This window comes from Hyperolius riggenbachi, chromosome 7 (genome assembly GCF_040937935.1).
Source record: "Hyperolius riggenbachi isolate aHypRig1 chromosome 7, aHypRig1.pri, whole genome shotgun sequence".
In the NCBI taxonomy this organism is placed as follows: domain Eukaryota; kingdom Metazoa; phylum Chordata; class Amphibia; order Anura; family Hyperoliidae; genus Hyperolius; species Hyperolius riggenbachi.
In genome coordinates, this window is record NC_090652.1 from 17,819,804 (window position 1) to 17,845,188 (window position 25,385).

The 25,385-nt window shown below is 44.8% G+C and overlaps 1 pseudogene; it reads right to left on the bottom strand.

The window, feature by feature from the left end:
* Positions 1-25,067, bottom strand: part of LOC137525930 (uncharacterized) — a 64,170-nt pseudogene extending 39,103 nt beyond the window's left edge.
* Between the last annotated feature and the right edge of the window lie 318 nt (positions 25,068-25,385).

A 25,385-nucleotide genomic window follows, 5' to 3' on the forward strand; every position in this document is an offset into this window, starting at 1 on the left:
CAGCATGTGGTAAAACACAGTACCATTAGTTCTCCTCTGTCGGAAACAGGGTGGGACTCACAGGGCCGTAGCGGTACTGCAGGCTGTCAGTGCGCGTCCCATGGAGTAGTCGGCTTTCCGGGCTCTCTTGTGTGTTTTCCTTTTCCCTGTTTCCTCCTGGATGAGCGGCTGGTCATTACTAAGTAGGCAGATCTACTTGTGACCTGTGGCTGTGTGACTGTCCCTAAAGAGTAAGCGTTCGCAGGTCCATGGGGTGTGGGGGGGAGGGGTGCAATTTTGACACCCTCGACCTGAGTGCAATTTAGCCTAGAAACTGCCCTGGAGTGTATTTGAACTGACAATATTTTCCAGTAGCTGTAATTTGCTCAGAATAGTAAAACTCATGCGACTTGTAAATCAGAATAGCAGGCATTGTAAAGTAGAAATCACGGGACACTATTTCCATTGATGCATTTTGCGCTTGTTAGAAACGCAATTGCATTCTTGTGAGATTCCATTACGACTAACCCTTGTGCTATCCCTTCTTATTCCTGGAATCGCTAGGGAAAATTATTTAGAGAAACACAATTGCTTGAGTCCTTCAGGTTTGCGTTTCGTCCTTTGCAGTGGAAAAGGGCCCTAACTAGAATTTGATATTCTTATTATGAAATGAAAAGGCTAAATGCAAAAGTGTACACAGCATCGGTGTCATTGTGATATAAAATCTGATTCAGTTAGCGCTACAAGAGAGAAGTAATTACCTTCTAAACTTTTCAGAACTACCCTCCTATCAGGAGTGTTTACACAATCAGATACAAGTGTTTGCACTTCTACACCAAATTCCCCAGTATCCGGAGTCGGTGGGGATCACCTGATACCAGATGCATGTGCTTGCCGGTTGCTTGAGCAGCTGGCCAAAAAAAGCACAAACCTCCCCCCCCCCCCCCCTTTCCCATGCAGCATAAAATACTCACCGAGGCTCAAGCGGCTTTCAGGCGTCCTCATTGTACAGCTCCCGCGTCGGGTCACGTGACATGCTGGGAGCCGTGCATGGACATTGAAAAGCCGCTAGGAGCTACAGGAAGCTTAGAAGATGACGCTGGAGGCTCGGTGATTCTGACATAAAAAGATATACATATTGAAGGATGCGCACCAATTCACGCATTCATCGAGATTAAAGAAAACACAACAAAGAGAAAAAGTCGGCCTATTGGTCCAAGTATAAAGCAGAACATAATCATGACTTCACCAAACATTGCAGTATACTTTATATTCCATGATATTTGGCAGGTGGTACAATTTAAAGATGGCCACTAACGGTCCAATTTCTACTGAAAAATCATTCGAGCGATCAGAAATTCTGATTGGATTGGTTGTAAATAATCTGCATTGATGGGCACAATCGATTACGAACAGTTATAAAAAAAAGTCGTCCGATTGGATTTTGGTCAAACCAAAATTTGCATTTTCTTGATGGTTGTGATAGATTAGAAGCAAAGGTTGGTTTGTTGATGGTGTAGTGAACAATTTTTCTTCTGATTAGAATTATCTGATCACTCGAACGATTTTTTGCTAGGAATTGGATCGTTAGTAGCCACCTTAAGGAGAGTTATGATTGCCTTCATCTGTGCGTCGGGGGATAGTGCTTCCCATGACCAATGAAGTCGACTGAGAGAAGGGACCGCACATATTGCTGTAATTATAGAATGGCTCCTGAAGGACAACAATGTATATATAGTACAGTGTCCCGCTGTGAAGAAAGGACACTAAGATACAAGTCTAGTATGACCCATGTGCCTATAAATTTGAGGTTTCCATTAAGGGCTATTAGTTGTGCTGAAAGGAAAGAAGAAAAGAGAGCTTAGAAATAAAAGGTAAGAAAGGCAGAAGAAGACAAATGGAAAGATTTCGTACCCCGGTGCCCCCACTACCCCACCCCATCCTGTTAATCACAACCACCCACCAGCTCTCTGCAGTCCATCTAGCCAGACCATATTTTGTCAAACTTGGCAGGACATCCCCGGCTAGCGTATGTAAGTTTATAGAGTGGTAGCGCTTTATTGATCTCAGTGATCCAGTTGTTTTTGGTTGGAGGAGCTGAACCTGACCACTTTAAAAGTATTTAAAGGGACTCCGAGCAGTGCAGAAACTATGGAAAGATGCATATCATTTTAAAGCTCTCTTTCTCCTCTTTCCAATGATATATAAACCGCCGCCATACGCCTTTTAGTTTTCGCTATTTTCGCGATTGAAATTGCCGTGGCCGCGATTTCAATCGCGAAAATAAAGAAAACTAAAAGGCATAGAGCGACGATTTAGGTGTCGCCAGAAAGAGGAGAAAGAGAGCTTTAAAATGATATCCATCTTTCCATAGTTACTTGTATTACACAGGGCGACACTTTCCCCAGTGTCAGCAGCTCCATTCAGCAGAAAAAGTCGGCCTGTGTAATACAATGTAACTATGGAAAGATGGATATCATTTTAAAGCTCTCTTTCTCCTCTTTCTGGCGACACCTAAATCGTTGTCCTACGCCTTTTAGTTTTCTTTATTTTCGCGATTGAAATTGCGGCCGCGGCAATTTCAATCGCGAAAATAGCGAAAACTAAAAGGCGTAGGGCGGTGGTTTACATATCATTGGAAAGAGGAGAAAGAGAGCTTTAAACTGATATGCATCTTTCCATAGTTTCTGCACTGCTCGGAGTCCCTTTAAAGTCTGGCACAGAAACAGAGCAATCAGAAGAGAAGAGAATTTTAATGTGTTTATTTTAATTGTTTCCTCTGTGATGCCAAGTAGTGCCATTTGGGGGTTTAATGTTATTGTTTTTTTTTAGTAGAGTGGTGAGAACTTTCTCTACCTGTGTCCAGAGATTAGTGACAAGATAGCAATTCCAAAACATGATCAGAAAGGATCCCACTTCTCTTCTGCATTTGGGACAGATAGGGTCTTTGGCAGGGTCTATTACAGCTAGTCTCTGGCTTGTATAGTACTGTATATTCTGTGGAGAAATTTAAATTGAATGAGACGATCCTTAGCAGACATTGCTGTTTGTACACACTCTTCAAGCTCCTCCCAGTTTTCATCTGTCAATAGTGGAATATCTGCCTGCCATTTTGTCTTGCATTTTTCTATTTTGTAGGTATCAGCCATAATTAATCTCACTAATATAAATGTGAAAGTTTGGATGTTTGTTACTCAATCACGCAACGATAGCTGAACGGATTTGGATGAAATTTGGCACACACATAGTACATTACCTGTAATAACATATAGGATACTTTTAATTACCATAACTAAATAGTGGGCGGAGACAAATACAAATTTCACAGGGAAAATGTAAACTGCAGCCATTCTTACACTGTTAATGGCAGGGTTCTCAAACGTCGCACACTTGGTCACTGGGTGACTGAGATTAATATTCTGAAAAGTGGGTGGGGCCTACAAAAGCCAATCAAAATTCACGTATTGATTTTGAAGGGGAATATTTAATTGCTGCCATTCTTGCACTGTTAGTCAGTACAGTTGGGTGACTGGGGTTAAAATTCAGAAAAGGGGGTGGGGCCACAGCCAATCACATTTTTTTAATTTCAATGCAAATTATTGATGCCAAAGACCACAAAGCTCACAAACTTGGTCATTGAGTATTTGTGTGTTAGGGTTAGAAAAACTGAAGCCAACACCAGCCAAATACATACCCGGGCAACGCCGGGTAATCAGTTAGTTCAAAATAAGTAGCAGATGGGTTTATCCAGAGAGTTTTGTAATAATGCATCTTCCAGCCTGTTAGTGACAACACAAAGACTGTCAGATGGGAACTGGGAGGAAAAGGCATGTCTTAGCTGTAGATATCTAAATAGCATTTTATTTGGTATATTAAATTCTGTTCTTAGTTCATTAAATGTTTTAAGCTTATTATTAATTGTAATGTGACTTAGATTTATAATTTCCTTCCTGGCCCAGATAATTGGATCAGGAATTGTAAAATGATGGGTATTTGGGTTGGCCATAAGGTGGAGTAAAGGGAGACCAAGTTCCAGGAACTACAAGACTACACCTTTATCGTTACTTTCATTAGATATGTGGAGTTTGGTTCCCGTCTTACTCCCCGAAACGGAAGATTAGTAAGTCTTTCATAAGACCGTAAAAGTGCTGCTGCCACTGCTGGGTTGTATGTGTTCTGACTGAACCACCATCTGACAGTCACCAGCTGTGCCGGCCAGAAAGTATCTCTAGTCCGGTAGTGCCAAACCTCCCTCATCAATGGGTAGTTGGAGAGTTTCACGGGCTATTCTGGGAGTAGACCCAATGCCACAGCAGCAAAACAACAATAACATTCAAATTATAAAATAATTGTGCAGGAATCCAAATAGGGGAGTTCCTATAAAAGTATAAAAACTTTGGAAGATATATCATTTTTATAATATTGACCCTTCCAATTAGGGAAAAGGGAGTCTCTTCCAAGTTTTGCATTTCTTGCGGAAGTTCTCCAAAGCTGCCAAGCTGGAGTCAGGTTTAAGGTCATATTGTCTTCCACCTTCCGAGTTACTGGAATGCCCAGGTTTAAATTGTATTGTGATTTGCAGTGGACACTTCCAAAAGAGTCAGTGATTATTTAATGCCCTGCATCACCCCCCCTTCCCCCGTAAAACTCTTTGCAGGGTGTGCTGACAAACAATTCAGATATGCACTGTGACACTATGTTATTATGACATGATATAGCCCCACCCTAATTCTGCTATCTGCAGGCCAATCCAGTTTAGAATTTCTCATAATCCCAGTTGTCACTTGTTCTGTGTAGTTTTGCTTTCAGTTGTTCGGGAATTTTGTACTGGTTTTTTTCTTTTAAGCATTATTAAGACCCCGTACAGGGTCACTTGTTGACTAAACACTGAGAGTACTTAAAAATAATTTTCAAAATGCGGTTGTTTACTCAACACCATTAACCCAGTTTGTTTAACATGTCTTGTCTTCCTCTAATAAAAATGTTTTGAAAACAGACACACACTGTGGAGAGATTCACTGGGAGACACACCCTGCTCTTCCCTCCCAGCCACAGTCACTGACAGGCAGCCTCAGCCCCTCCCATGCAGTTACTCACAAACAATCCTCACACAGCCTCTCCTGTCTCTCCCACGGCAGCTCAGGGCTCGTTCACACTAGGAGCTGATCCGTCTGTTTTGACAGACGCTCCTAGGATGCGGTAAGCGGAGTAACATGAAAGTCTATTGACTTACATGTTAACTTTCACATTAGACAAAGCCTTCCAGAGTGGTACATTGTAACACATCTGGGAGCTTAAATAGAATCTGTACTCTAATATTCTTACACTAAAAAAGCATACCATTCTATTCCTTATTTTCTCCTGGGCCCCTCTGTGCTGTTTCTGCCAGTCTCTGCTGCACACCTGGCTTGTAATTAACAGTTTTAGGCAGTGTTTACAAACAAACTAACCAGCTTGTGATAGGCTCACATAAGCAGAGTGTGTGAGTCATTCAGAGTGTGCAGGGGGCCTGCAGAGGGTGTGTATCGCTTCTAACCAATCACAAGCAGCCCTGCACATTCCACACATTCAAGCCTTAGCCGGACAGAGCCGACAGCGGAAAGGAGATAAGATTTATTACAGAGACAGTGCAATTAGGAAAGGCTGCAGTAAGCCAGAGCACATTAGAACAGGCATAGGAACTTATAGGATAGAAGAACTAAGGCTGAAAAATTTGTTACAGAGTCTCTTTAAATTGTACGACGCAGACGGTTTCCCATCAGGTACATTTGAACTGGCGCCGATGATCAGCGCCAAACCGCAACTTCCCAACAGGGTCGAGGCAGAGGCAAGAGAGGCTCCAGCTCACAAAATCACTGTTCATAGTGCTTTTAAAGCAATTTGCAATGTTTCCTATACTTTGCATTAAAGCACAATCACCCAGAAAATAGTGCATGACCCACATTTGCGATTGGAAGAAAAAAAAAGGCATCGCTCATGTGAGAACGCTCACATAGGATTTCATTACACAAGCCTGCGCTTATAGTGTGAACCAGCCCTCACTCTTACTTTTTAGCTCTCTGCAGGGCAGCACTTTCTGTCCAATGGAGAGAGGAGGGGGGGAAAACCAGCCAGGAGGAGAACTGCTGCAGGTCACAGCAGGAACTGGCAAGGGTTTACCCACTCTGTGAGTGACTGAAGTAGGGGAGGTCGCTTTTAAGCGATATATATCTAATGGGTATATAAAAGGGCGAACCGAGAGCCCAATATAGTGTAGTAAGTCAAGGCAATTTGGTATAGTGAGAGGGAGTAAGATATAAACTCACAAACCAGGGTTACCTCCAGGCAACCACTGTATAGGCAGGTGAGGAGATTAGCCTGTCCCCACTCAGGATTAAGAAGTCGCTCTCTGTAGACATGAAGAAAAAAGGGGGTATCCCCCTCCACTAAGGGTGGATATATGATGTATTGTAAACTGAACAGAGGCGCCAAAAGGATAAAAACAAAATCTAAAATATTTAAAATTGCTTAGGAGGCAGTGGTGGACTAACCTCCCTCAAGCAGACACAAGAAAGCTGTCAAAAGGGGGAGCCAGGGAAGGGAAGGGGGACAGACATTCAATTAAATTCCCAATCTTCACTTAGTACTTTCAACCCAACCTCCACAATTGTATATCAATTACAAAGCCGTGACCTAGTTGCCGTGAAAAAGGGTAATAATTTATTTGTTATATGTGACTCATCAAAGCATAAAAACAGTGTGCAGGACACATTTAATTAAAACCAACAGCGCTGTTGTCCACATATACGTCAGGGCGCCCAACAGACTCACCACATATTGTGCTAACAGTGGCGTAGCTACAAACCTCTGGGCCCCGATGCGGAATCTGGATGTGGCCCCCCCCCCCCCCGGCAACAACAGCCCCCCCTCCCCCGACAACACCCGACGGATGCACACACATATCAAAATCCCTATAGCCAGCTATAGGTACCCCCAGTATAGGTAGTCAGGCATAGGTAAGCCAGTATAGTTGCCCCCGGTATAGGTGAGATAGGCAGGCGCCGCCGGTATAAGTTAGATAGATAGGTGCCCCCAGTACAGGTTAGCTAGGTGGGTGCCTCTAATATAGGTAGCCAGAATAGTTGCCCCCAGCGTAGGTTAGATAGGTAGGTGCCCCCAGTATAGGTTAGTTAGGTAGGTGCCTCCAATATAGGTAGCCAGTTTAGTTGCCACCTGTATAGGCTAGCTAGGTGCCCCCAATACAGGTTAGATAAGTAAGTGCCCCCAGTATAGGTTAGATTAGGTAGCTGCCCCCCAGTATAGGTTAGATTAGGTAGCTGCCCCCCAGGATAGATTAGGTAGCTGCCCCCAGGATAGATTAGGTAGGTGCCCCCCAGTATAGGTTAGATGAGGTAGCTGCCCCCCAGGATAGATTAGGTAGCTTCCCCCCAGGATAAATTAGGTAGCTGCCCCCCAGGATAGATTGGGTAGCTGCCCCCCAGGATAGATTAGATAGCTGCCCCCCAGGATTAGGTTAGAATAGGTAGGTGCCCCCCAGGATAGATTAGGTAGCTGCCCCCCAGGATTAGGTTAGATTAGGTAGCTGCCCCCCAGGATAGATTAGGTAGCTGCCCCCAGGATAGATTAGGTAGGTGCCTCCCAGTATAGGTTAGATTAGGTAGCTGCCCCCCAGAATAGATTAGGTAGCTGCCCCCAGGATAGATTAGGTAGGTGCCCCCCAGTATAGGTTAGATTAGGTAGCTGCCCCCCAGGATTAGGTTAGATTAGGTAGGTGCCCCCCAGGATAGATTAGGTAGCTGCCCCCAGGATAGATTAGGTAGGTGCCCCCCAGTATAGGTTAGATTAGGTAGCTGCCCCCCAGGATTAGGTTAGATTAGGTAGGTGCCCCCCAGGATAGATTAGGTAGCTGCCCCCAGGATAGATTAGGTAGGTGCCCCCCAGTATAGGTTAGATTAGGTAGCTGCCCCCCAGGATTAGGTTAGATTAGGTAGGTGCCCCCCAGGATAGATTAGGTAGCTGCCCCCAGGATAGATTAGGTAGCTGCCCCCCAGGATAGATTAGGTAGCTGCCCCCCAGGATAGATTAGGTAGCTGCCTGTCCCCATAATGGAGGGGGGGCCGCAGCCGCGGGGAGGGCAGCCCGACCTCTCCCTCCCTTCCTCTCCCCGGGGCCCCCCCTCAGATGCAGAGTAAGCGGCTAACGGAAGCGCTATAGGCAGAACTCACCTCCGTCCCTGGTTCCAATCGCCGCTGATCTCCTCTCTGGCTGGCTCTGCATAGATGCTTACACACGCAGCTTCCTGTTTAGCCGGAAGCTGCGTGTGTAACAACATCTATGCAGAGCCAGCCAGAGAGGAGATCAGCGGCGAGTGGAACGCAGGGAGGTGAGTTCTGCCTATAGCGCTTCCGTTAGCCGCTTACTCTGCATCTGAGGGGGGGCCCCGGGGAGAGGAAGGGAGGAAGAGGTCGGGCTGCCCTCCCCGCGGCTGCGGCTCCCTCCTACCAGCGCGAACGGGCGCATGGCCCTCCAAACGGAGATGGGCCCCCCGGGCCCCTCCCCCGCCTCCTCAGGAGCCGGGCCCGGTCGCTAAGGCGACCGCTGCGACCACGGGCCCTACGCCCTTGTGTGCTAACACACACACTGGCCAACCTGAGGGCATAAAGGAGGGTTGGAATAAACTTTATGATCACCCAGGTAGAGTCACATTGGGCTCAAACATTGGAGGTTGATGTCAGTAACGTGCATTGCAACAAGTCCTGTACCATGCAGTGAAGCTTGTAAGTTGGTAAAGCATTGATATACGCAAGCGCATGCAAAGCAGTTCCGTCTCCTAAGTTGCAATTGTCAGGCCTTAATGCATACTCACGACTTCACAGTCCTAGACCAATTCCTGGGGATAAAGAGATCCCTTCCTTACAGATGCATACATCAGGGGCCCCTGTGTAGTCCGCACATTTGGTCACCTCTCTTCGGGCAACACTCACAGCAAATAGGATTCCAATCCCCGATCCATAGAGCGCACCCACACTGCCGGCTGCTTGATGATTTTAAATTTCCGGGCACAGGAGCGCACTCCGCCCCCGTACATCCATCATCCAATAACAAATGAGGATCCGGTTTGCAGCTTCACATCAGGCTTGTGGGTAAGGCATACGGGCAGGCAGGCAGGCCTATCCGCTTCTACCATCCGGCCATGTCGCAATCCATATGCTGGGAGACCCGGAGAGGGACTCGTGGCAAGTCCGAGAGGCGGCAGGACGCAGTTGAGCCGACTAGTTTCGACCGGTACTTCCGGTCTTCATCAGGGCGTGGCTTGCTTACGGGGGGCTGAGAATTAATATCCCTCTAGCTCCTCCCGTTGCACGCTGGTTACCAGAGGTGTTACTGACATATTTGTCCGGGCAAGGAACCCTGACCAAGCTTTCCTGTTCCGCTGCAGCATTATCACAAACGGCGCAGTAAATTAGCTAATAGAGGTAAGCAGTAAAGCGAGGCAATCCCCAACTAAAATCGCTGGGTGCTCACCATAAGGTTCCCTCCAGGGACACAGTTTATATAGGTCTATTGAATCATTAAGTATCTATGCACTTTACAGTTTTTGTTACCGGTAGAACAGAGGGAGGGGGGGGAGGAGAGGGGGATCTAAGGGGGGGGGGGGAGGAAAGGGACATGGGGGGGGAGGGGGGGGACAGGTTGTTGAGGAACAATGTACCATGAATTTTTTTTTAAACGTGTTTTTATTAAATTTCCAAAGAAAACAGTTTTTCCACAGTTGACTGAGTTACAGATAATTATTAACCGTGCAACAGGCACCAGCATAACTAATGTGGCAAGGATTCCCATCCCCACCCACCTCCATCTTCCCCCTTCCCTCTCCCAACACCCTTATACCACCCTCTCCCCCCCAACCACTCTCTGATCATACTAGTTTTAAACTAAAAGTTTGTTTAACTCTTTCCAATTTTAGCATTTGTTAGTTCCATATGTTTATTTATGGGTCATACACCAAAGTCTAGGCGGCCCAAAGTGCCGGATATATGCGCCTTTAAGTACCATGTGGTATATTTAAAGGGGGTTATTATATTGCATAGGTCCGTGTCCTATAAAGAGTCCAATATGAAGGGCTTCCATTTCTTGAAAAATTTCTTGGTGCCTTTTTCTTTGTGGAGGGTAGCATCCAGCTTTTCCAGTGCCATTAAGTGACTTAGTTCCTCTTGCAGGTCCCAAATGGTTGGACTGGTAGGATAAATCCATCTATTGTATATTACTTTTCTTGCTGCTATAAATATCACATGCACTAGTGTGGAGAGTCTGACTGTATCATTCTCTTTTGCAGTAGAATTAAATAATAAAATCATAGGGTCTTTTGGTAATGTGGTTTTACCTATTCTGTTGGCGTATTCTAGAACCTTATCCCAATATTTTTGGATGACTGGACAGTTCCAAATACAGTGGAACATGTCCGCTTGGTGTAAGTTACATTTCGGACAAAGATCTATATAACCTGGTTTGGGGGCTTGGTACCTAATGTTAAACGCATATTTAGCATGAAAGATCATTAATAGATGCGATTCTCTCCATTTCTCGCTGACAAATGCTTGTCTGATACAGTTATTGCCATCTAGTATTCTCTGCTCTAAATTTTGGACTGTAAAAAATTTATTCCATTTTGACATGTTTCTGATGGCTAATTTTTGTGCCTCTAAGGTTGCTAGTTCTTTTTGTATGTCTGACAACGATTTCCTTTCTCCCTCTGGTCTCAGAAACGTGTCAAAAGGGTGTATGCATGCAATAGTGGAAATTTCCCTCAGTTGAGCCCCAACAAAAGATTTGACCTGCCCGAAGGCCAAGAAGTCCGATTTAGGAATGTCATACAGCCGAGTCACTTCTGTGAATGTTAGCCATTTATGTTTTCTTAGGTCTAGTAGGTTTCCCAATTTAGTGATGCCCTTATCCGTCCATCTGATATAATTTGGTTGTAACAACCCCGGTTGAAAGCCAGGGTTTCCCTCAAAGGGAATATATTTAGATATTTTCCACGGTAGACCGAACATCTTTCTCACCTCCCTCCAGGCTATAAGGGTATCTCTATAGATGCTACTATGTTTCAAGCGCAAGGGTAGGGCCGCTCAATTAGTATGTAGAATACCTATTAAGTCCAGTGGCTCGGCTATATGTTTTTCCATGGTAGTATTAGAGAATTCTTCTGTGCCCCTTATCCAATCCCTGACATGTCGAAAAACGCATGCCAGGTTGTATCTCCTTATGTTTGGTAGGCCTAGGCCTCCCATCTCCTTCGGGAGTTGTAATCTGTCAATCTTGATACGAGCACGTCTGTTATTCCAGATAAATTTGCCAAATGCTTTGTTTAAGGCTGCTATGTCTGTATGTTTCCACAGTAGCGGCAGTACTTGCATTGGGTAGAGAAGCCTACCAAAGCTGATCATTTTCAGTAGTGCAGCTCTTCCAGCTATGCCCAAAGGAATATTATTCCAGCTCTGTAATTGTGTGATGACTGATCTGACCAATGGCGAAATATTGTGTATATACAACGAGCTCGGGTCTCTCCCTATATCAATACCCAGATATCTAATTTTATCCTTTGCGATTTTAAGTCCTAGTCCTTCAAATTCCTTTAAATCGGCGAATTTAGATAGGGGTAGGATCTCACTTTTATTGGTATTAATTTTGAACCCTGAGTGCCGCCCCACTTCCTGTATAATGCCTAACGCTCTGGGTAAGTCTGTATTTGGGTCTGCTGTAAATAAACAGTAAAAGGTCGTCTGCAAACAAGGTTTGTACTAGTTTCATCTGGCCCACTTGTATACCTCCGATCTCTTTATGCAACAGTCTTGCCAATGGCTCTAGAGAAATTTTGAATAACAGGGGGGACAGGGGACATCCCTGTCTCGTCCCTCGTTGTAATTTCACAGATTGGGAAAGGAAACCTGCAGTATATATACGAGCCCTTGGCTCCCTATATAAAATAGAAAACATGTTAAGGAAAGCCCCCTGAAAACCCATTTTCGTCAGTACCTTGGCAGTCCATGTCCAATTTACAGCGTCAAACGCTTTTTCGGCATCGAAAGTTATTATGGCATTGGATTTGCCAGTTCGTGGGTAAGCTTTTGTATGTTCCAGGGCTATCAGGACTTTTCTTATGTTAGTTACTGCTGCTCTCCCTTTTATGAAACCCACCTGCTCTTTATCTATCAACTTAGGCATTAAGTGAGCTAGCCTGTCAGCCATTATTTTAGTCATTATCTTAATATCCTGATTTATCAGAGACACCGGCCTATATGAACCGGGTTCTTGTGGATCTTTCCCTTGCTTTAATAGCAGTTTAATGTATGCCTCGTTTCCTGTATTTAGTAGTTTTTCTCCTTTCAGTGTTCTGTTAAATACTGCCGTAGTACTGGGGCCACTTCTGTTTGTAAAATTTTATAATATTCTCCTGGCAAACCATCCGGGCCCGGAGCCTTATGATTGGCCAGGGCCCGGATGGTTTGCTGGACTTCTCTCTCTGAAATAGGTGAATTTAGTTCATCTAATTCTTCTTGAGTCAGCTTAGGAAGTTGAATTATTCCTAATAAGGAATCCATCCCTGAGCTATCTTCCCCTGGTGGAGCAGCATACAAGTCCCTATAAAAGCGGGCAAAAGTTTCATTAACGTCATTGGGTTGATGTATTATTTTTCCATCTATAGTTTTAAGGGCGTGTATGGTAGTAGGTGTAAATTGCCCTTTAGCCATTAGAGCCAATAGGCGGCCTGCTTTGCTCCCATGCTTATAATATTTCAAATCCCTATAGGGCGTAAGGAGAGATTCCCTTTCTTTAAACCAGTGGTCAGATTCAGCCTTTGTTTTTTGCCAGTGCACTTTGGTATCTTCAGCTGGATTGTTTCTATAGTTTCTGTACGCCTGCTGCACCTTTGCTATCGCCTCCATGTAGCGTTGGTTTATTTGTTTTTTTTTTTGGTGGCGGTATACGCCATGATTCTCCCCCTCAGGACCGCTTTGGAGGTGTCCCAAAGGAGATGGGAGTCCCTATTATGTTCCGCATTGTCCCCTCTATATTCAAGCCACCGCCCTTTTAAAAGAGCATGAAAGTCCTCGTCCCCATAAAGGTGGGACGACAACCTCCAAATTATGTCATTTCCTCTTTGAATCCTCTCGTTCAGCTCCACAGACACCGGTGCGTGATCTGATATAACTATGTCTGCTATTTCCGCCGCCATTACACGAGTAGTAACCGAATCATTTGTAAAAATGTAGTCCAGTCGCGAAAAAGACTCGTGCACCGCCGAATAAAATGAGAATTCTCGGTCATAAGGGTGTAGGAAACGCCAGGTGTCTGTCAGCTGCAGAGTGGTGCAGAAGGATGCCAGATTTGTATTTTTAGCTTTATCCTGTCGAAGTGTTTTCCCTGAACCTCCAGACCGGTCTTCACTTAATTGCATGACATCATTCCAATCCCCTCCTACTATCAATGATTGTGTGGAGTGTTTAGATAACTGCCACTGAAGGCCCTCCAGAAATTTATTGTTATCTGTGTTCGGCCCATATGCATTATACAGTACTAACGATTCCCCTGCTAGGTGTAAATGGACGCCCAGCCATCTGCCAGCATCATCACATTGGAGTAGATCTGCTTTCGCCCGTAGTGACTTATTAATTAATGTAATGACTCCTGCTTTTCTTTCTACTGCTGGTGAGCCAACGCAATAAGCCACCCCGCTTTTCTGTAAAAACTTAAATTCCTCCGCCCTTAAGTGTGTTTCTTGTAGCATGGCGACATCCGCCTTTAACTTTTTTAAGTGGCGTAGGACCCGTGAACGTTTATTTGGGGAACGTAAACCCTTTACGTTCCATGTTACTATTTTGAGAGTCATGTTACTTCTTTCACATGGTTTAGTGGCAGATGTCTGGGCCCTTTATCAACATATGGAAGCTGTTCCAAAATATAGATCATAGTAAGTACAGAGAAAAACAATATACTACATAAATGCAGCCTAGCTAATTCCCAATCAGAGAGTGGTCCCTCCCCCCCCCCCCCCACCCCATGTCCGAACCAGTTGTTGGGCATGGTCGCCTTTCCTAGGAGCCCCAGGATGGACCAGATTAGCCCCATGGTCCAGATTCTTACCCATTCAGACTTCACTTCTTCCCTACATGGGTCAGATTCCACCTTCATCTTTCTGTAAGGTAGGGCCTCCATATGGCCTATGCACATCACGTTATTAACCTTAACGAAAAGTAAACTATAGCAGCCTTTTAACCGTAGGCAGGAAACAAAAACCAGGGGAGTATATATAACAGGGATCCTTCCAGCATGGAGGAGTTCCATCCCAGAATAATCACTCGCGGCCGGCCTGCCTCACCTCAGGTGCCCGAATCTCGTGGGCTAGTTGGGGCGCTTTCCCGGCGCTGAGGACTACCATCAATGCCTGGTCTTTGAAGAAATCTCTCGGCGTCTTCAGGGCGTTTATAGATAAAAATCTCCCCATCTTTGCAAGTGATGCGCAGCGTTGCTGGGTATAGCAGGGCAAATCGGATGTTCCTAGTCACCAGCTCTGAGCACACGTGGTTGAAGGCTTGTTGTCTTTTCGTAACCGCCAGCGAGTAGTCATTGAACAACATTATTTTCCGTTCTTCGTGCATGAGTGCTTCTTTGTGGGCCTTGACCGCCATTATCAGCTTCTGTTTATCTTTATAGTCTAAATAGCGTACCATAACCATACGTGGTGGCCTTTTGTCCCCTTCTTTCCGTGCAGGGCCTACTCGGTGCGCTCTTTCCGCCTTACATGGGCCTGGTATCCCCAGCATCTCAGGCAGGGTTAATTCGCAGAAAGCATCGATTTCTGCCATCTGAACTGTTTCTGCGAGCCCCACTATACGTAAATTGTTGCGGCGGGATCTGTTTTCCAGATCCTCGAGCCGGTCATAGAGTGCTGCATCATGTCTGCGTGTTTCATCTAGCTGCTGCCCGCTGCAAGCGTTTCTCAGTCTCTTTTAGTCTACTGCTGTGTTCCTGTAGTTGTTTATTGATAAGCCCCATAGATTTCCTTACTGCGCCCTCCACTATGGATTGCAGGTCTGGTGCGATCTGCTTAGCAACTTCTTTGGCCAGAGCTGTGAGGTCTGTGCCCCTCATACCTCTAAAACCTTCCTCCTCCACGCTGTCCGTCTCCCAGGTGCGGGTTGGTGACGGTTCATCTTGCCGCTGGGAGGCCGAGCGAGATTTCCCCGCCGCCATCTTGGATCTGGGGAGCTTCGGTGTGTCTTGCTTCCTGCGTGCTGCCCGGGTGAGGTAGCGGTCCATCCGTTCTCTCCCTGGCTTAAGAGTATCTGCCGGAGTCTGTTCGGCGGTTTCGCTGGGTTTATTTGCGGCTGCTATGTGCAGTTTTGGACGGCTGGCCGGGAGCGCCTGTTCACCACCGTCCGTCCATGCAGGCGCCGGAACCAGAAGTCGTACCATGTATTTTGAATTGTACTCTCCACATTGAAGATAAACCCAACCCGTCTGGGTTCATCACCCCAACACTATCACCTTCACTGCTTTAAATGCATCTTTGCTTACAAACACCACCATTGCAGAGTGGATACATAGATGAGGAGAACTCTAGGGAGTAGGATCTACAAGGATCTATAAGTATCTCCTAAGGGAGAAATCCACATTTAGGCCTTGCGGGTGCCTCGATCTTAATCGGTACATCCACATTGCCTCCCGTTGCAACAACATTGCTTCTGTTCGCTCTTTTCGCGTCGAAACTTCCAGGTTGTCAATACACATTGCCCTAAGTCCAACAATCGAGCTATTGTGTACTTCCTGGAAGTGTTCTGCAATTGGCGACTTATTCTCTCCGCTAGTGATGTTACCAAGATGCTCAAGAAGTCTGGTCTTGAACGCTCGTGTCGTCATGCCCACGTAATACTTATTACATGGACAGATAATTAAATATATAATCCAGGTTGAGTTACAATTGAGGAAATTCTATACTTTGTATTTTTTGGATTGGTCTTGGGATTTAAATTTGTTAGTGCGCATGACAAAGGGGCAGGCCTTACAAGACCCGCACCTGAACATTCCAGCAGGGGGTGGGACACAATTAAGCCATGTACCACCCTCTTTCCTTGGAAGTTCCGATTGAACCAGAATGTCCCGTAGATTTCTGGCCCGTCGTGCAGTGATCAAAGGCCTTGGACCCACAATCTCCCTTATCTTAGGGTCTAACTGTAGCACCCTCCAGCATCCCTTGAGGGCTTCATTCAAAGCACCCCAATGCAAATTAAATTGAGTAACAACTCTAGTGTACCCTCTACTATCACCACCAGTGGAGGGACGAGCACGGGGGCGGAGCAAAGATTCACGATCAGTATGGAGCGCACGATTATAGCTCTGACGCAAGGTTCTCTCTGAGAACCTTTTATGCATCTCCCTTGCCTCGCGCTTAAACTGCTCAATATCTGAGCAGTTACGCCGGATTCTAAGGAACTGCCCCGTGGGGATCCCCCCGACCACAGACACCGGATGATGGCTCGCCGGGTGGAGTAACGAGTTGCCTGCCGTGGGCTTCCGAAACGTCCTCGTTGTTAGCCTGTTTCCTACCTTTATTATTTCTAGATCCAAGAAGGTAATCCTCTCTGGGTCTGTCACAAAGGTCAGGGGTATATTTCGCCTATTGCGGTTTAAGGCTGACACAAAGTCTGCGAAGCCCTCCGCAGTACCCCTCCACACGACGAGCACATCATCGATGTAACGCAAACCAGAGGGACACACCCCCACGGAACCGCCCACTCGGATAGACGTCCTGCTCTTCCCATACGCCAAGATGTAGACATGCGTACGCTGGAGCACATGCCGCCCCCATGCTCGTCCCCCTCAACTGGTGGTAATATTTCCCTTCAAACATGAAATAATTATTGTGCAGGACAAAGGACATAAGGTTTACCAAATATGAATTATGTTCATCATGGAGTGGGAAATTCTCAAAAAGCGAGTACTCTAGGGCTTCTAGTCCAATGTTATGGGGAATGGAAGTATACAACCCCTCAACATCTATTGATGCCAGTATACAGCTCTCCTCCATTACGAAGCCATTAATTCTATTTAGCACTTCCATTGAGTCTCGCACGTAAGAGGGTAGCCTCCTTACGAGCGGTTGTAATTTTTGATCTAAATATCTGCCAACGGCTTCACATGGACCCGCCACAGCTGAAATAATCGGGCGGCCCGGTGGAGGCATGACACCCTTATGGATTTTTGGGAGAACGTACATAGTAGGCTTAGTGAATTCCTCCACAAACATATACCCACATTCCTCCCTATCCAGGATGCCATTCCTCAAACCCAGGAGCAACCGAAAATTCAGCTCATCAACTACATGCTGAAAAGGGTTACACTCAATTCTGGAGTAGGTAGCGTTGTCTCCTAACTGCCTATAAATTTCCCCGACATACATATCTCTGTCCATCAAAACAATGTTGCCCCCCTTATCCCTTGCTTTAATAATCAGGTCCTCTCGGCCTTTTAGATCATCTAGCGCCCACAACTCACCCAAGGTGACACCTGGCGCCTTTGTGACTCTGACATTACGCTGCTGTGTGCTCCTACTTTTACTGCCTGATGAAGCGGGTGTAAACCTGCGAAACGCGTTGTACTTAACCCCTGGAGTGTACCATTAAATTTATCTTTATTGAATTACACAGCTTTCTTGTGTCTGCTTGAGGGAAGTAAGTCCACCACTGCCTCCTAAGCAATTTTAAATATTTTAGATTTTGTTTTTATCCTTTTGGCGCCTCTGTTCAGTTTACAATATATCTAATGGGTGCACGTCTCTTATGGTGGCCATACATGGTACAATTTTTTCATACAATCTTACCATTTCTATGTAGTATAAGGGTAAATTAAGTGAATATACTGAAAGGATAATTTAGGCAGTTCCCTTATATTACATAGAAATGGTAAGATTGGATGAAAAAATTGTACCATGTATGGCCACTATTAAGGTCGCCACACACCATACAATTTTTTATATTATCTTTTCAATCTGAGAATTACAATTACATTTTTTTTTGATTGATCACAACATTTGAAAAATCTAACCAATATATCACACGTGTTACATTTTTACCCAATTATGGAAATAAATGATTAGAAACTCTGGGAAAATTGCATGGATCTGTGAATCAAGAAAGTGACAATTTATCCTATACCAGGGGTCGGCAACCCGCGGCTCCGGAGCCGCAAGCGGCTCTTTTTCACCTTTGCCGCGGCTCCTAGGCCGCGGCTCAGTCGCGGCTCCGGTGCTGCAGGGCTGCCCATTCTGACACTACACCGGTAGTGAGTGTCAGTGGCTGCGGCGCACTTGTTACATGTGCGCGTGTGACGTGTGCTGCCAGCTGGCCGGCAGCCTATCAGAGAGGCCGCCGGACCAGTGCAGGGCTTCGGGCGGCCATTTTCCCGTAGCCCTGCAGTGTAGTGCAGGCAGGACGTGACGTCGGGAAGGAAGAGGAGCCGAGGGAGTTGCGCGCCACAAGGAGGTCGGGACCGGAGGTCGGGACAGGAGGAGATCGTGACAGGAGTACTTCTGACTAGGTGAGTAAATGGGGTTTTCTTTTCAGATCTGCTGAAGGATTTGTGCATATTGGGGTCATATCTGCATATTGGGGACATATCTGCTAACGATTTGTGCATATTGGGGTCATATCTGCTAACGATTTGTGCATATTGGGGTGATATCTGCTAACGATTTGTGCATATTGGGGTTATATCTGCTAACGATTTGTGCATATTGGGGTCATATCTGCATATTGGGGACATATCTGCTAACGATTTGTGCATATTGGGGACATATCTGCTAACGATTTGTGCATATTGGGGTCATATCTGCATATTGGGGACATATCTGCTAACGATTTGTGCATATTGGGGACATATCTGCTAACGATTTGTGCATATTGGGGACATATCTGCTAACGATTTGTGCATATTGGGGACATATCTGCTAACGATTTGTGCATATTGGGGTCATATCTGCATATTGGGTACATATCTGCTAACGATTTGTGCATATTGGGGTGATATCTGCTAACGATTTGTGCATATTGGGGTCATATCTGCTAACGATTTGTGCATATTGGGGACATATCTGCTAACGATTTGTGCATATCTGCTAACGATTTGTGCATATTGGGGTCATATCTGCTAACGATTTGTGCATATTGGGGACATATCTGATAACGATTTGTGCATATCTGCTAACGATTTGTGCATATTGGGGTCATATCTGCTAACGATTTGTGCATATTGGGGTCATATCTGCTAACGATTTGTGCATATTGGGGTCATATCTGCTAACGATTTGTGCATATTGGGGTCATATCTGCTAACGATTTGTGCATATTGGGTACATATCTGCTAACGATTTGTGCATATTGGGGTCATATCTGCTAACGATTTGTGCATATTGGGGACATATCTGCTAACGATTTGTGCATATCTGCTAACGATTTGTGCATATTGGGGTCATATCTGCTAACGATTTGTGCATATTGGGGTCATATCTGCATATTGGGGACATATCTGCTAACGATTTGTGCATATTGGGGTCATATCTGCTAACGATTTGTGCATATTGGGGTTATATCTGCTAACGATTTGTGCATATTGGGGTCATATCTGCATATTGGGGACATATCTGCTAACGATTTGTGCATATTGGGGTCATATCTGCTAACGATTTGTGCATATTGGGGACATATCTGCTAACGATTTGTGCATATTGGGGTCATATCTGCATATTGGGGACATATCTGCTAACGATTTGTGCATATTGGGGACATATCTGCTAACGATTTGTGCATATTGGGGTCATATCTGCATATTGGGGACATATCTGCTAACGATTTGTGCATATTGGGGACATATCTGCTAACGATTTGTGCATATTGGGGTCATATCTGCATATTGGGGACATATCTGCTAACGATTTGTGCATATTGGGGACATATCTGCTAACGATTTGTGCATATTGGGGACATATCTGCTAACGATTTGTGCATATTGGGGACATATCTGCTAACGATTTGTGCATATTGGGGTCATATCTGCATATTGGGTACATATCTGCTAACGATTTGTGCATATTGGGGTGATATCTGCTAACGATTTGTGCATATTGGGGTCATATCTGCTAACGATTTGTGCATATTGGGGACATATCTGCTAACGATTTGTGCATATCTGCTAACGATTTGTGCATATTGGGGTCATATCTGCTAACGATTTGTGCATATTGGGGACATATCTGATAACGATTTGTGCATATCTGCTAACGATTTGTGCATATTGGGGTCATATCTGCTAACGATTTGTGCATATTGGGGTCATATCTGCTAACGATTTGTGCATATTGGGGTCATATCTGCTAACGATTTGTGCATATTGGGGTCATATCTGCTAACGATTTGTGCATATTGGGTACATATCTGCTAACGATTTGTGCATATTGGGGTCATATCTGCTAACGATTTGTGCATATTGGGGACATATCTGCTAACGATTTGTGCATATCTGCTAACGATTTGTGCATATTGGGGTCATATCTGCTAACGATTTGTGCATATTGGGGTCATATCTGCATATTGGGGACATATCTGCTAACGATTTGTGCATATTGGGGTCATATCTGCTAACGATTTGTGCATATTGGGGACATATCTGCTAACGATTTGTGCATATTGGGGTCATATCTGCATATTGGGTACATATCTGCTAACGATTTGTGCATATTGGGGTGATATCTGCTAACAATTTATGCATATTGGGGTGATATCTGCTAACGATTTGTGCATATTGGGGTCATATCTGCTAACGATTTGTGCATATTGGGGACATATCTGCTAACGATTTGTGCATATCTGCTAACGATTTGTGCATATTGGGGTCATATCTGCTAACGATTTGTGCATATTGGGGTCATATCTGCTAACGATTTGTGCATATTGGGGTCATATCTGCTAACGATTTGTGCATATTGGGGTCATATCTGCTAACGATTTGTGCATATTGGGGTCATATCTGCTAACGATTTGTGCATATTGGGTACATATCTGCTAACGATTTGTGCATATTGGGGTCATATCTGCTAACGATTTGTGCATATTGGGGACATATCTGCTAACGATTTGTGCATATCTGCTAACGATTTGTGCATATTGGGGTCATATCTGCTAACGATTTGTGCATATTGGGGTCATATCTGCTAACGATTTGTGCATATTGGGGTCATATCTGCTAACGATTTGTGCATATTGGGGTCATATCTGCTAACGATTTGTGCATATTGGGGTCATATCTGCTAACGATTTGTGCATATTGGGTACATATCTGCTAACGATTTGTGCATATTGGGGTGATATCTGCTAACGATTTGTGCATATTGGGGTCATATCTGCTAACGATTTGTGCATATTGGGGTCATATCTGCTAACGATTTGTGCATATTGGGGTCATATCTGCTAACGATTTGTGCATATTGGGGTCATATCTGCTAACGATTTGTGCATATTGGGTACATATCTGCTAACGATTTGTGCATATTGGGGTGATATCTGCTAACGATTTGTGCATATTGGGGTCATATCTGCTAACGATTTGTGCATATTGGGGTGATATCTGCTAACGATTTGTGCATATTGGGGTCATATCTGCTAACGATTTGTGCATATTGGGGTCATATCTGCTAACGATTTGTGCATATTGGGGTCATATCTGCTAACGATTTGTGCATATTGGGTACATATCTGCTAACGATTTGTGCATATTGGGGTCATATCTGCTAACGATTTGTGCATATTGGGGTCATATCTGCTAACGATTTGTGCATATTGGGGTGATATCTGCTAACGATTTGTGCATATTGGGGTGATATCTGCTAACGATTTGTGCATATTGGGGTCATATCTGCTAACGATTTGTGCATATTGGGGACATATCTGCTAACGATTTGTGCATATTGGGGTCATATCTGCTAACGATTTGTGCATATTGGGGTCATATCTGCTAACGATTTGTGCATATCTGCTAACGATTTGTGCATATTGGGGTCAAATCTGCTAACGATTTGTGCATATTGGGGTCATATCTGCTAACGATTTGTGCATATTGGCTTCATATCTGCTAACGATTTGTGCATATTGGGGTGATATCTGCTAACGATTTGTGCATATTGGGGTCATATCTGCTAACGATTTGTGCATATTGGGGTGATATCTGCTAACGATTTGTGCATATTGGGGTCATATCTGCTAACGATTTGTGCATATTGGGGACATATCTGCATATTGGGGTCATATCTGCTAACGATTTGTGCATATTGGGGACATATCTGCTAACGATTTGTGCATATTAAGGTCATATCTGTTTTATAATGGTTTTGCGGCTCCCATTTTTTTTTCTCTTTTCGGAAACGGGTCCAAGTGGCTCTTTAATTCTTAAAGGTTGCAGACCCCTGTCCTATACCATTCAATTTTTATAAAAATTAGCCACTTCTTATCGGCTTAAATATATATAAAAGAAAAACCCTAGAGACTCAATCAGGGTAGGAACACACTAGGCAGAATCACATATGCGTTTCCATAGCACATATTGTTATTATTATTTAGTATTTATATAGCGACGACAGCGCGGCGCTGTACAGAGTATATATAGTCTTGTCACTACCCGTCCCTCGGAAGAGCTCACAATCCCTAGTCATATGGCTATGTATGTATCGTGTTTGTATTATAGTCTAGGGCGTATTTCGGGGGAAGCCAATTAACTTATCTGTATGTTTTTGGGATGTGGGAGGAAACCAGAGTGTCCAGAGGAAACACACACAGACACGGGGAGAACATACAAACTCCTTGCAGATGTTGACCTGACATATGCGATTCTGACTGCTGTGTTCCTACCCTCAGATTTCGTGCTCAAACAGAAAAAAAAACGTCCAATTTTTCTGATTGATTTTTCCACTTCATTGAATAATCAGAAAAACAACAACAATGTACCAAACAAGTATGATCAATCTCTCTGAAAATATCACACATGCTATCGGATTTTTTATTGAAAACAAAAATATTGCTTTTCCTCTCTATTGAAAAACTTTTCTTTTAGATTTATTATACAATCTATTGTTTCTATAAAGAAAAAAAAAATCTATTGGTTGATTGTATCGGGTATGGCTACCTTTAACTGCATGACGCGTCACGCTAATGGGCGTGGCTGCTAGCAGGCTGTTTGTAAATGAAAGGGGAAAGAAATCCCCTTTGTTTACCACCGTACATCGCTGCGGTCTCCAGCAGCGCTGTACGAGATTGGCGATCCCTGGCCTCTGATTGGCCGGGGATTGCCGTCCTCTCATAGGCTGATGCCTATGAGAGGCGGAACAGGACGGATCGCCGTCCTGTTCAATACAGAATCTCGGAGGGAGGGAGAAAAAGCCTCATTCAGGCTGAAGGAAAAAAAAACGGCCTCAGCGATCAGACACCTACAGCGGCAAGGAGGAGAGTCCGATCGCTGGGCTCCATAGCTGGGCTGTGCAGGAGGCTGAAAAGCTGCACAGGCCAGCTTAGAAAAAAAGAGCCTGGTTGTTGGGGGGGGGGGGGGGGGGGGGTGTTAAGCCTGGGACCTTAAATGGTTAATATGCCCATTAACTGTACAATATTTTCCACAGATGTGATTATTTGATCATATTTGCGGGATTGTAAGTAATTGGAAGATAACTATCGATTGTTGCCATAAATGTGTCAATCAGGGAACTTGTCTTCAGGTACAATTGTAAAATCCAACATTCCAATCAACCAAATTTTGAATGCCAATAAGCCATAGAATCAGTTCATACATACTGCGTGGGTTTCTGTGTAATTCCATCATACAAATCTGTTCAAATGCTCACATCTGAGGAAAATATTGCCCCGTTACTGGGCATCGTATAGGCTGGAGAGCAATGCAGAATCACACATAGCCACAAGAGTAAATGAAGAAAGCAATAAAACAACTATAATTGTATAGTAATACACAAATATGCCTCTGTGCTGACATCTGCTGCATCGGAGCTCAGCCCACCATTTGTTCTATGTAATGCTGTCACACATTCAGTAAACCAGCATAATGAGAGAAACAGCAGAACAGGTTTTCTCTGACCTGGACCTCCGCCCCCAGCATAATGAGAGAAACAGCAGAACAGGTTTTCTCTGACCTGGACCTCCGCCCCCCTACCCCCCCCCCCCCCCCTGTTTCCTAGTTTGTAGACAAGTATTTCTCTAAACCAGTACAAACTCTGTGTGAGCATACAAACAAGCACAACTACACTATTAAAGTGTGCAGCAAAAAAAGAAAGCAGGAAAAATCTGACAGAACTGACAGGTTTTGGGCCATTCCATCTCCTCATAGGGGATTCTGGGGGTTTGTTTTGTTTTCAAAAGCATTTTCTGAACGGTCTAACTGACAAAATAGTGGCCTTCACTGGAATCGCGATTAAGATGGGCCGCACATGCGCAGCCATGCATGACTCCCGGACGGGTCGGGCAGGTAACAGAGCCACCAGCTGGAGAACAGAGGACACAGAGGGACCTCACGGACTATAGGGGGGCTGGAGGAAGCCCCACGTAAGTTCAGAAATACATTTTTAACATCAGTTTATGTTCACTTTAAGTAGTACAGAACTTCTGTCTCTAGACAGGGCTGCATTCTGGGCTTTCTGAAAGGCTGAATGGGCTACCTCCGTTGTACAAGACGTTGTGCTGTGAATTCACCCGTGGAGCAGTTCCTCTGAGCTCTACTCCTGAACTCCCCCTATTGGGACCCCCTGATTCAAAACTTCCTGCATGAACTACTGTCTGACACGCCACACAATAGTCTGCTGCTTCCAGACCAGGGACAGCAGAGGAATGATTTGTGTTCCTTCATCAGCAGTAGCTGCAGCCTCACCCTGCCAGCTCTGCTGCCTAATCACCTGACCCTCTGTGTGTATGTAAGATAACCTCGGACAAAGGCTTACCTGTGTGCTGCAGCCACAGAAGAAGCAGAAACCGCAGCAGCCACATCCTGCAGCCTCTGCTGCCTAAACACCTGACCCCCTGTGTGTATGTAAGATAACCCCAGATAAAGGCTTACCTGTGTGCTGCAGCCACAGAAGAAGCAGAAACCGCAGCAGCCACATCCCGCACATTTGTGTGTTCAGCACAATCACAGAAGCGCACCACATTACTTTCACTTTTACTCAGACAGTTTATCAATGACCTTTATTGTGAGTGAGTGAAATAGAGCTTCCTAACCACATGCATGTGTGTAGCCCTGTGCCTGCACTTCTAATAAGTTCAAACATCAAACAACAGTTGCCAAAATGTACATAAGTAAGCACA